A 10,000-nucleotide genomic window follows, 5' to 3' on the forward strand; every position below is an offset into this window, starting at 1 on the left:
ATGAAACACGTAGCATCAACCCCCCCCCCCCCACCCAGCTAGACCGGTGAAACATACAGACACACAATAAAAGTAAACACATCACTGCTTCCCAGACCACCAGCAGGATACTACCAGTGGGAGAGACCTGCCAGGTCTAATCTTGAAACAAAGACATCAATGTCCCTTATGGGACACCCCAAATATTACTGATCATCGGAGTCAGTCCCTGCAATGATTCATCAAACCAGGCTGTAGACGTACACGGACCAGTAGGTTGTGCGAGCCTGATAACCTATGGGTCGACACAAAGTACGGCATGTGTCCCGACACGCATAGAGTGGGCAGTGTGTAGTGGTGTGTTTATACCCTACCTGCACCCACAGTAAGGATGAGTGCTGTAGAGGAGGGGCAGGTGGGGGAACTATGGGTATGCAATTATGGGCCCAGGCATGCAGGTGTTGGCTGGTGCAGTCATATTAGGACCACCCCGGAGATGTAACTAATATTCTGAAATGGGCATAGCTGATGCCCATACCTCTCAACCCCTAAGAGCAACTCCACTGGACAGGACATAAACCGTTGGGGGAACAAATAGGGACCATACCTCTCAACTGTCCCTGATTTCGAGGGATGTCCCTGAATTTGACACAAATTCTAACTCTGTCCCTCTTAATCCCTCCTAAAACCACTGATTTTTGGAGGAAAGGTGTTGAATTACATGTAATGAATAATGACAACAATTAACAGTTATAAATGTCATTTACCACAGAAAATGTGTATTAATTCATATGCTCTGAGTCTGTCAATGTGTCAAGTTAATAGCACTAATATTTTAATTGTGTCCCTGATTGTCCCTGATGTTGTCATGACATGTCCCTGATTTAGGTGATATTTGTCCCCAACCGTTTGAGAGGTCTGATAGGGACAGAAAGCACATATTCCACTTGCAACCTTAGAAAGCTGATAGAATAATAGGTATGCATTAGCATGACTCGACTGAAGGATGTGGGGTCCTAAACCCAATTACTTGTCTGTATTTAATGGTGTCAGTTCCCAGGTATTAGCCAGACAGGTGCAGATTGTAAGAGGAACACACCAATAGTATGAAGCAAACTCTGGACAGGCTGCGGATGCTGTACAGTCGACCGGCATGCTTACGCCTAATGGGCAGCCATTCCCGATTCTGTAGGCATGTAATCCGATGTAATAGGCATCACAAGGTAATATCGTAGTCCTCACTCCCACCCAAGGGTGTGAGTGTCAGATGCAAACACCAAATGTAGTGCATTGACAAGTGTGGGAGCAAGTGGGTGTAAGTCTGTTTGGCCACCGATATGCAAGTATCACACTGGTGAAGCAATATAGAGGCTAACTGAGTGTAAGAAACTGTAACCAGAGGTTAGCATTGCTTATCTCCATGCAAACCCATGCACACCCGCTCACATCTGCTTTAAAGTGCCTTAATCACTCTGTACCCAACAGCTCGTGTTCTGGCCAGCAACAAAATAAACAGCCTCTGCAAGGCTAGAACGCAGGACCCTGTACATCACAGTCATAGTAGTAAACCACTACGCCATGATAGCAATACATATAAAGGAGGTATCAGCAAACTAATCCTCACAACAGAGAAACAAATCAAATATGTGAACTGAATCTATGTACAGTGTAATGTTCTATAACCTGCCACAGACCATAAATATGTGAATTGGTGTAATGCAGTAAACAGAGTTGGGGTGTGACTTTAATAAGGTTCAGAGGTCCCCAGGACCCCATACAGTGTATGTACACATGAATGACGGATTCCAGACACATATATATATATAGCCTGTAATTAGTAAGACATTGTTGACAAAAGTCAAATATAATGCTAGACAACCAATAACCAATAACCAATGCTAACTGCCACACAGCCCAACTAAGTAATTGTAAGCAATGTGTAGGGAAGCCAATGCACCATGCCCATAGGTACACCTTTTTAAGAAGTGCCAACCTGAAGTAAGCATTTGTGCCCATAGCTTAGCCATTTTGAAACCGGCCAATTACGGAAAAGTGTGGGAATCCGGCCCTACTTAAACCGAAGAGGCGGGAATATGGCTCATAACTGGTTGTAGCATCCCCTGCAGGCAGAATGGCTGGAGTGGGAGAAGATACTCGCTTTAGAGTGCAGTGCTGGGGCATCCAGGAGTCCAAATTCATGGTATGGTTCCTGGTAAAGCCCCATGACAGGAGACTACTGCAAGGCCAATGTCAGGGCTCGCAGTACAAAAAGGAGGCTTGGGACAGTCTTGCCTGTGACCTCACTAGTGCCACAGGTATCCCTGGACTGGTGAGCAGGTCAGGCACCACCATGCAGACCTGAGGCGGTGGAGGGTGGGATGTCCTGGAACAGTGGATCCAGGAAGCAAGGCAGATGCAGAATGCCCCAGAACTGAGTAAGTACTTCTTCCACTACGTAGTTAATAATTGCCTAGCTTGTGTATACTATGGATAGGTATGGCTAAATATCACTGTACTTCTCTGACAGCTGCAGATGAGCGTGCTGCGAACCAGCAAGCCTATGATGCTAGGCTGCAAAGGATGCATTGCGAGGCAGGTTAGTAAATAGCCTGCACATACTGTAATAACAAATAAATGTAAGAGCCTCAGAAAGTGTTGTACCAGTATACAGAATAGTGTAATATGCTGCAAATAAAGGTGTAACCCCTGCATTGCTTCTGTTTACTCTGCAGTCATATGTTGTTGTACTGTTGCAGTTATTAAATAGTACTGTTGTAGTAAGCAGTGTTACCCACACTGTGGTATGTAGATAACATAGGTTCATAGGTTCATAGGTAAGTACTAGGCTATCTGCCCATGGGCATTTATAAGACTAGCCACAGAGTGATGGCTTTCGCCTCCCCATTAGATTAGTAACCTGGGCCTCTGTCAACGGGGCTCCTGAAGTGATCCCAGGGTAGAACTTACGATTACCCATCCACTCATCAAGATTTCTCTTGAAGAGGGTAAGAGAGGAGCTCTGTCGAATATGGATTGGGATTCTATTCCAGAGTGAGGGGAGTCGCTGGGACAGGAATCTATCCCTCCAGCATGTCCTGTTTATTGTTGTATATAGGTTCAAGTCACTAGAACGAGTGGTTCTGAGGGATCTCATTTTTTTGAGGTGAAGCATGTCCATTAGTTCAGGGTTTGACATGGCCCTATAGGTCAGGCATAGGTCACCTCTGAGCAGACGGTAAGCGACTGAGAAGAGCTGGAGCTTTTTAGTCGTGTCAGAGGGTAATTGTTTAAGGCCCTTAATCCTCTTAGTGAGGTACTTCTGTGGTCTTTCTAGTTGTTGCAGGTGTCTAGTGAGGTACATCCCAAATGGGGCATTGTACTCTATTATGGGTTTAATGAGTGAGGAGTAAAGGGGCACAATCACCTCCTTGGATCTGGATGAGAAACCCTTTGTGATCAGGTGTGCCACATAGAAGGATTTCCTAACCATTTTGGCTATGTGGTTCTCAAAGGAGAGCATGCTATCTACTTGGGTACCCAGGTCCCTAATTACTTCTTCTGTACTTAGTGGATTCCCATCTATGTGGTAGTTTGTAGGTACTTTGTTTTTCCCATATGGGATTACTATGCATTTTTTGGCATTTAGCTTGAGGCCGTGACTCTGACACCAGGTGTTTGTCTCTGTGAGACCCTTTTGCAGGATGTCTGTGTCAGCTGGAGAGTCAATTATTGCACCCAATTTACAGTTATCTGCGAACTTGGTTAGCCACAGTCCCTCCGCCTTTGCCTGTACTTCGGAGAAATATATACCAAACAGGGGGGGTCCCAAGACTGAGCCCTGTGGGACTCCATTTGTGACTGGTTTAGAGTCAGACATGGCACCTGCCACTCTTACCATGTGGGTTCTGTCTGAGAGCCAATTGACAACCCATCTCGTGACATGGGGGTTGATATTTAAGCTGGTGAGTTTGTCTATGATTCCTGAGTGTATGTGTATGAAGTGCTGTATAACAATGTCGGAAGTGAAAACAGGTCAGTCATATTAGACAAGATACATTGCAAAGCCTCACAATAATTGCCTGATAGCATAGTGTACAGTGATTTTAACTCTAATGCTTTTGTCACACACAGCAGGGCTTTGGATCCCAGGAGCACTAGTACGTTGTATGCATAATCATTCCACACAACTGCACACAGTCTGTTAGAATGTTCAGAGAGAAAGCTGTATGCATATTTACACTTAACAACTGCACAGATTGTGCTAGAATGCTTAAATTGAGAGTGGTATGCATATTCATACCCCTCAGCTTTTCCAATCTGCCCAGTGTGTCCTGATAAATGGCCCACATCACCTACCTTTTGCCCTGTACCCCTGCCAAATTAGTGTGAAGATCCAAGAAATGTAGGCAGCTGTTAATGACATATAACTGATAGTCAGACTTGTACATAGTCAGAGAATGCACATGCAAGCATACCTGTCATCCTAGCATCTCACCCAAAGTGTATGAGAGCAGTCTCAAAACATGTTACATTAACACCTGCATCTTGTCAAGCCTGTACATAAGACACAGGTCCCGTACATACTAATCTACAAACATACCATTGTACTATATAATGCCCTTGGGTGGTGTATAAATACATGTAAGGGACAGACCACTGCAGTGACTACGAATGTTGTGAAAACCACAAGGATTTATTAGTTGTTAACTGAACTCTCTCTCTCATCCCTAGCATATGTGCAAAAATAACCGATTTACACAACTCATTTGGTATGTTTACACTCCTAACCTTTGTTGGGCCATATGTCCTACTGGTTTATAAATATTCACATCTGTTTCTATGCATGTGCTATGTTAAAATACTACCATATTGGTGACCTGTTGCCATCAATGAAACGTGCATGTCGTTGTAATGGCCACTGTTTACCCATATATTCATGTGTTCTGCCTGCTCTGCAACAATTTATATCTGGTGCCCTGGGTAATGGGAATACCTATGCATGCTGTTATAACTAATCATGAATGCTGTTGACTGTTACTAACCCATATCTGCCTTAAACATGCTACGACATAGCTCGTATGGGAAGGCTGGTCCCAGCGGACCCACCTGTCCCACCTCAGCTGGCCATGGCACTGGGCACCAGCACATCTGGGGCCCAGTCTGGGGCCTCCTCGCCCATTGGCCCTGCACCACCTTTGGGTGGAACTGCAGCACGAGATGGGGCTCGGCTACTCCCTGGGAGCAGGAGTGGACAGGAACCTGTCACCCGTGGTATGGTCCGGGCCGTGGTGTGTAGGGAGCTCAACAGGGAGATTCCAGAACACCTATGCCAGCGTGAGGGCAGAATGGTGCAACTAGAGGGTGAGCCTGCCCCTCCTAGACAGCCCCCAGCACAGCCACCTTCTGGGTTGTGAAGGTGCAGTGGTGACTGCCCATGGGTGGGGACCTCAGTCCCACTGTATCCATTGGTGGGCTCATGGGCTTGTGACTTCCAAACAACCCTCCCCATCCAAGGTGCCTCCCACATGTGTCATATGCCACCCCTGTACACGTCTTGTTTGTCTTGTCTGTCATCCTACCCAACCTATCCTCCCTGATCCTACCTACTCTCCTTCCCCAACATCCCACTCTCACCTAAACATAAAAGTAAAAAAGGGCAATCTGTTCCCGCAAAAAAAGCATGCCCCATACATAGCTGTCCATTTTGCACATGTGTAAATGTTTCTAATTGGCATCACAATATACTATTGTTGTCCTCACTCATCTCTCAGGGTTGAGGCTGTCCAAATGTCCAGCCAAATTTATTGCATATGCACAGCTGTTTCTGTAGAAGAAATGGAGAGCTATGGACGTTCCCTACACCCTTTCTGCACATCCCTAGCTATTTTCCCTACTGTCTTTCCCTCTTTGTGCCCCTTTTTCACCACTTTCCTATCAACCCTTTTTTCTTTTCTTTTAAATAAATTAGCATGAGGGTAAGCAGGAGTAAGCACTTTTAAGTAGCAGTGAGCGGATTTCAATCTGTTTGCGCAGGAGTAAGCATTGCCTACATAGGTTAAGCAACCAAGTAGGTAACTGTGTGTAAGGAACTGTGACCAAAAGTAACCACTGCTTACCGTCACACAAACCCCATGCACACCCACTCACAACTGCTTAAAAGTGTCTTAATCACTCCGTATCCAACGGCCCTTGTTCTGCCCAGAAACAAAATAAATGGCCTCTGCAAGGCTCAAAACCAGGACCTGCACACTCCAGCCAATGTGATTTACCACTAAGCCATGGCAGATATACAGACATCAGATGTTATCACAAACATATCATCCAGCACATTCATTCAACAGTATAGGAAATGTATTCCATCATGTAGATGTATGTGTGTGTGTTTCTGTCCAGATATAGAGACATACATATATATGTAGACATATCAAGAACATCCCATGTGACAACAAAGCACTAAAAAGGAATGAAAAGGGAAACACCAGCAACACCTGTATTATGTAGTGGTGTTGTCCTTTGTAATATCAAGACTACCTCAGACAGACATGTGTCATTAATACATGCAAACATTTGTACATTGGACAAATATATTATTTACATTAACAAAACAGTTCCTGTCCAATCATTATGTCAGAACAGTACTCTTGCAAGGTGCTGTGTGTGACATAATCATCATGAAAAAGGTAAATGGGGTAACCATAGAGGGACCGGTAGTGTCATGAGTACAATGGGGTCATCTGCATCATTTGGCCTAGGGCATGTGAACGTGTCTGACATCAGTCGGTATGCCAATGGGAGTTATACTGGGTGTGGCTGTGGTTGGTAGCATCATACCCCACACACAGACACATGGTGCCAGCACTGACATGCATGTGTGCAAACCAGGATCATGTGACTGAGAGAGAGAGGGGTGAGGACAACAGTAGTATGTTGTGATGCAAATTAAACAGCTTACATGTGTCCAGTGGACACGTGTGTGAAATGGACAGCTATGTATGGGGCAAATGTTATTCTAGGAACATATTGGCCTTTTGTTTCCGTAAGGTGAGAGTGGGATGTCGGGGAAGGAAGGTATGCTCGTGGAGGATTGGTTGGGTAGGATGACAGACAAGACAGCATACAGGGTCAGTATATGACATGTGGGGGGATACATCTTGGATGGGGAGGGGTGTTCAGCAGTCACAAGCCTATGAGCCCCCAGATGGAAACAGTGGGATGGTGGTCCCCACCCATGGGCAGCCACCACTGCACCAAAACAGCCGCAAAGGTGGCTGTGCTGGGGGCTGTCTAGGAGGGGCAGACTCCCCCTCTAAATGTGGCACTCTGCCCTCAGGCTTGCGTATCTGTGCTTGAAACCCCTTACTGAGCCCCCTATGCACCACTTCCGGGACTGTACGATGGCTGACAAGTTCCTGTCTGGACCTGCTACCAGGGGGGACAAGCTCCATCCTCAGTGGTGGTTTCACCAGAAGGTGCTGCAGCATCAACAGAGGTGGAGGTCCAAGGCTGGGCCCCAGACGTGCTGGTGCCCAGTGCCATGGCCAGATGAAGTGGGACAGGAGGGTCCGCTGGGACATCCAATCTCATACAGCCTATGGTGTTGCAGTTTTAAACAGATATGGCTTAGTAATAGTTAACAGCATTCAGGATTACTTATAACAGCATGCATAGATATGACCATCAACCCAACACAACAGATGACATACATGTGCAGAGGGAGCACATCACATGCATATATACTGCATGACATCTGTACAAAGTGTAGAAGACATGTGACTGCAGCTATGAACAGTGGCCCATTATTGGCATGTCACTGTGAGAACCTCAGACAGTGACTGTCATACCACTGTTCCATGTGACATATGTCCAATCAGGGATGCGATGGTGGTAGCTCTCATCACTATCACCATGTACTGACTGCAATCCTCACACTGTGCTTCTGCAGTTCACAGATGTGTGTTCAGTGAGTAACACAAGAAACAAGTGGTCCCACACACTGACCAGTCCACAGATAGCCCAACAGATGGGAGTTCCCTGTGTTGTCAGTTATAAAACATGCAGACTAGCCATTACCACACACAACCTGTTAAATTGGCAGTAGTCTCAATGAAGCATAGCTACACTTTCATTCTGTAGTCATGTCTCGCACATCACACTCCTGTCTCTAGGCTAATTTCCACTGTGTATGTTGTTTGAGGAATATCCAAATATCATCTATGATGCTGTTAACCAAACACCAGATCGAGGTTTCACTCACAACGACTGTCATGGGCAAACACCAACATGATGTTCCTAGATATTGTATTGTGTTTCCATGCGATTAGCTATGGGAACATCACCACAGCTGTTCCACATGCAATCAGCTAGAGGAGGACTGCAATAGGTGCAAAGGCCATAACCTGACCATGACCATCACTTACAAAACACAAGCTGCTGATGTGCAGGTGGAGAACTCCGCATCTACTCGAGAGTGTGTGGGAGGGACAGACAGAGGCAAAGTACATCAGAGAAAGGCTTGGAGACTAAAACCTAGGCATCGTCTGTCACACATCTACCAGTACAGGGGTTCAAACCCCTGACTGACTAGCCATTACTATTACAAGTGCATATAATTACTCCATGTGCCACATAGCTGACATGTCGGTGTGCTGTAGGAACATATATGTGTGCTGATGAGTGACATCTGCAAAAGAGATATAGTAGACATACATTAGGTGTAGCACACATGGCTGTCCACATGAACAGATGTCATTGTCAACACAACCACACTCTCTAAGGGACTCAGACACATTGCCACACTTTGCAAGGCTCACAAATACATTTCCTAACTACTTAGTTTGCCACACTGCAGTAATGCACAGGTACTACATGCACCACAGGGGATATCCTAAGGTTCTATAGCCTAGGTCATGTGAACGTGTCTGACATCAGTTGGTATGCCAATAGGAGTTATAAAGGGTGTGACTGTGGTTGAGAGCATCATACCCCACATGCAGACACAAGATGCCAGTACTGACATGCATGTGTGCATTGCTTCATGGGTGTTTAGTGATTGGCTGTGCAAGATGGCTTTACAGATCTGGATGAGGGGTAATCTTTGCCATCACGCCACCCAACAATGGTGTGCAGTGTGGTTCAGGGATGTAGTGTCTGCAATGTCCCACACAGATGGGTATCATATGAACTGTTCTATCATCCTGGTTACCATTGTGTATGGCCATTGCTTTGCAATGCATGCCATGTTTGTGTTTGATAGTCCTTGACATGGACATTGCCTGGGATGTGCATGTCCCACAATAATGTACAGTGACATGTACAGGTGTACCTGGTTTGGCTGGCACATGTTGTGTATACAGACTGTTATCCTCTGATATGCCAATACTTGCCTGGTGTGGCAGTACCTACTTATAGTCAGCAGGTTGACCCTGCACCTGCATTGATAGCATGATACAGGTATTCCCTGGTGTCAGTGGCATTGGTCCATACAGGGCACATGTGTAAGGCATTGTATGGCCTCTGTGGATCACATTTGATGGCACCACATATGTTGCAGTCATCCAGTGGGGAACATAGTGAAGACACATTGTCTGCAATTATGTGCCTATTGTACTGCTGTACAGGGTGCCATGCCCTCTGCAGCCCACTGCAATCACACCATGCCTACTATCTGTCATCAATGTGCAGGGTACTTTCAATGTGCAAGGTACTAGCAACATAGCGGGATATTCTAAGCAAGTGTGTTTGTGTATGACACATGGGTTCAGGACGTATTCTGGGTAATAGTAGGGTTGCATACTTTGTTCACCCAGGCCTTTTGCCAGATGTAGGGGTATGGCTTGCCAACACAGTCCCTTGGCTGACTGACATCTGTACTCCTCTTGAGGTGGACATTGTGACATATAAGATGGACATCATATAGGAAAACTATAAAATCCGCTCCCCAACATGTCCAGTGGTTAGACACTCACAGCCACCTCCACACAGGCTCTGACAGTCAAACACACACACAAACCTGCCATGTCTT

This window comes from Protopterus annectens, chromosome 11.part0 (assembly GCF_019279795.1).
Source record: "Protopterus annectens isolate FY-2018-M chromosome 11.part0, PAN1.0, whole genome shotgun sequence".
Taxonomy (NCBI): Eukaryota; Metazoa; Chordata; order Ceratodontiformes; family Protopteridae; genus Protopterus; species Protopterus annectens.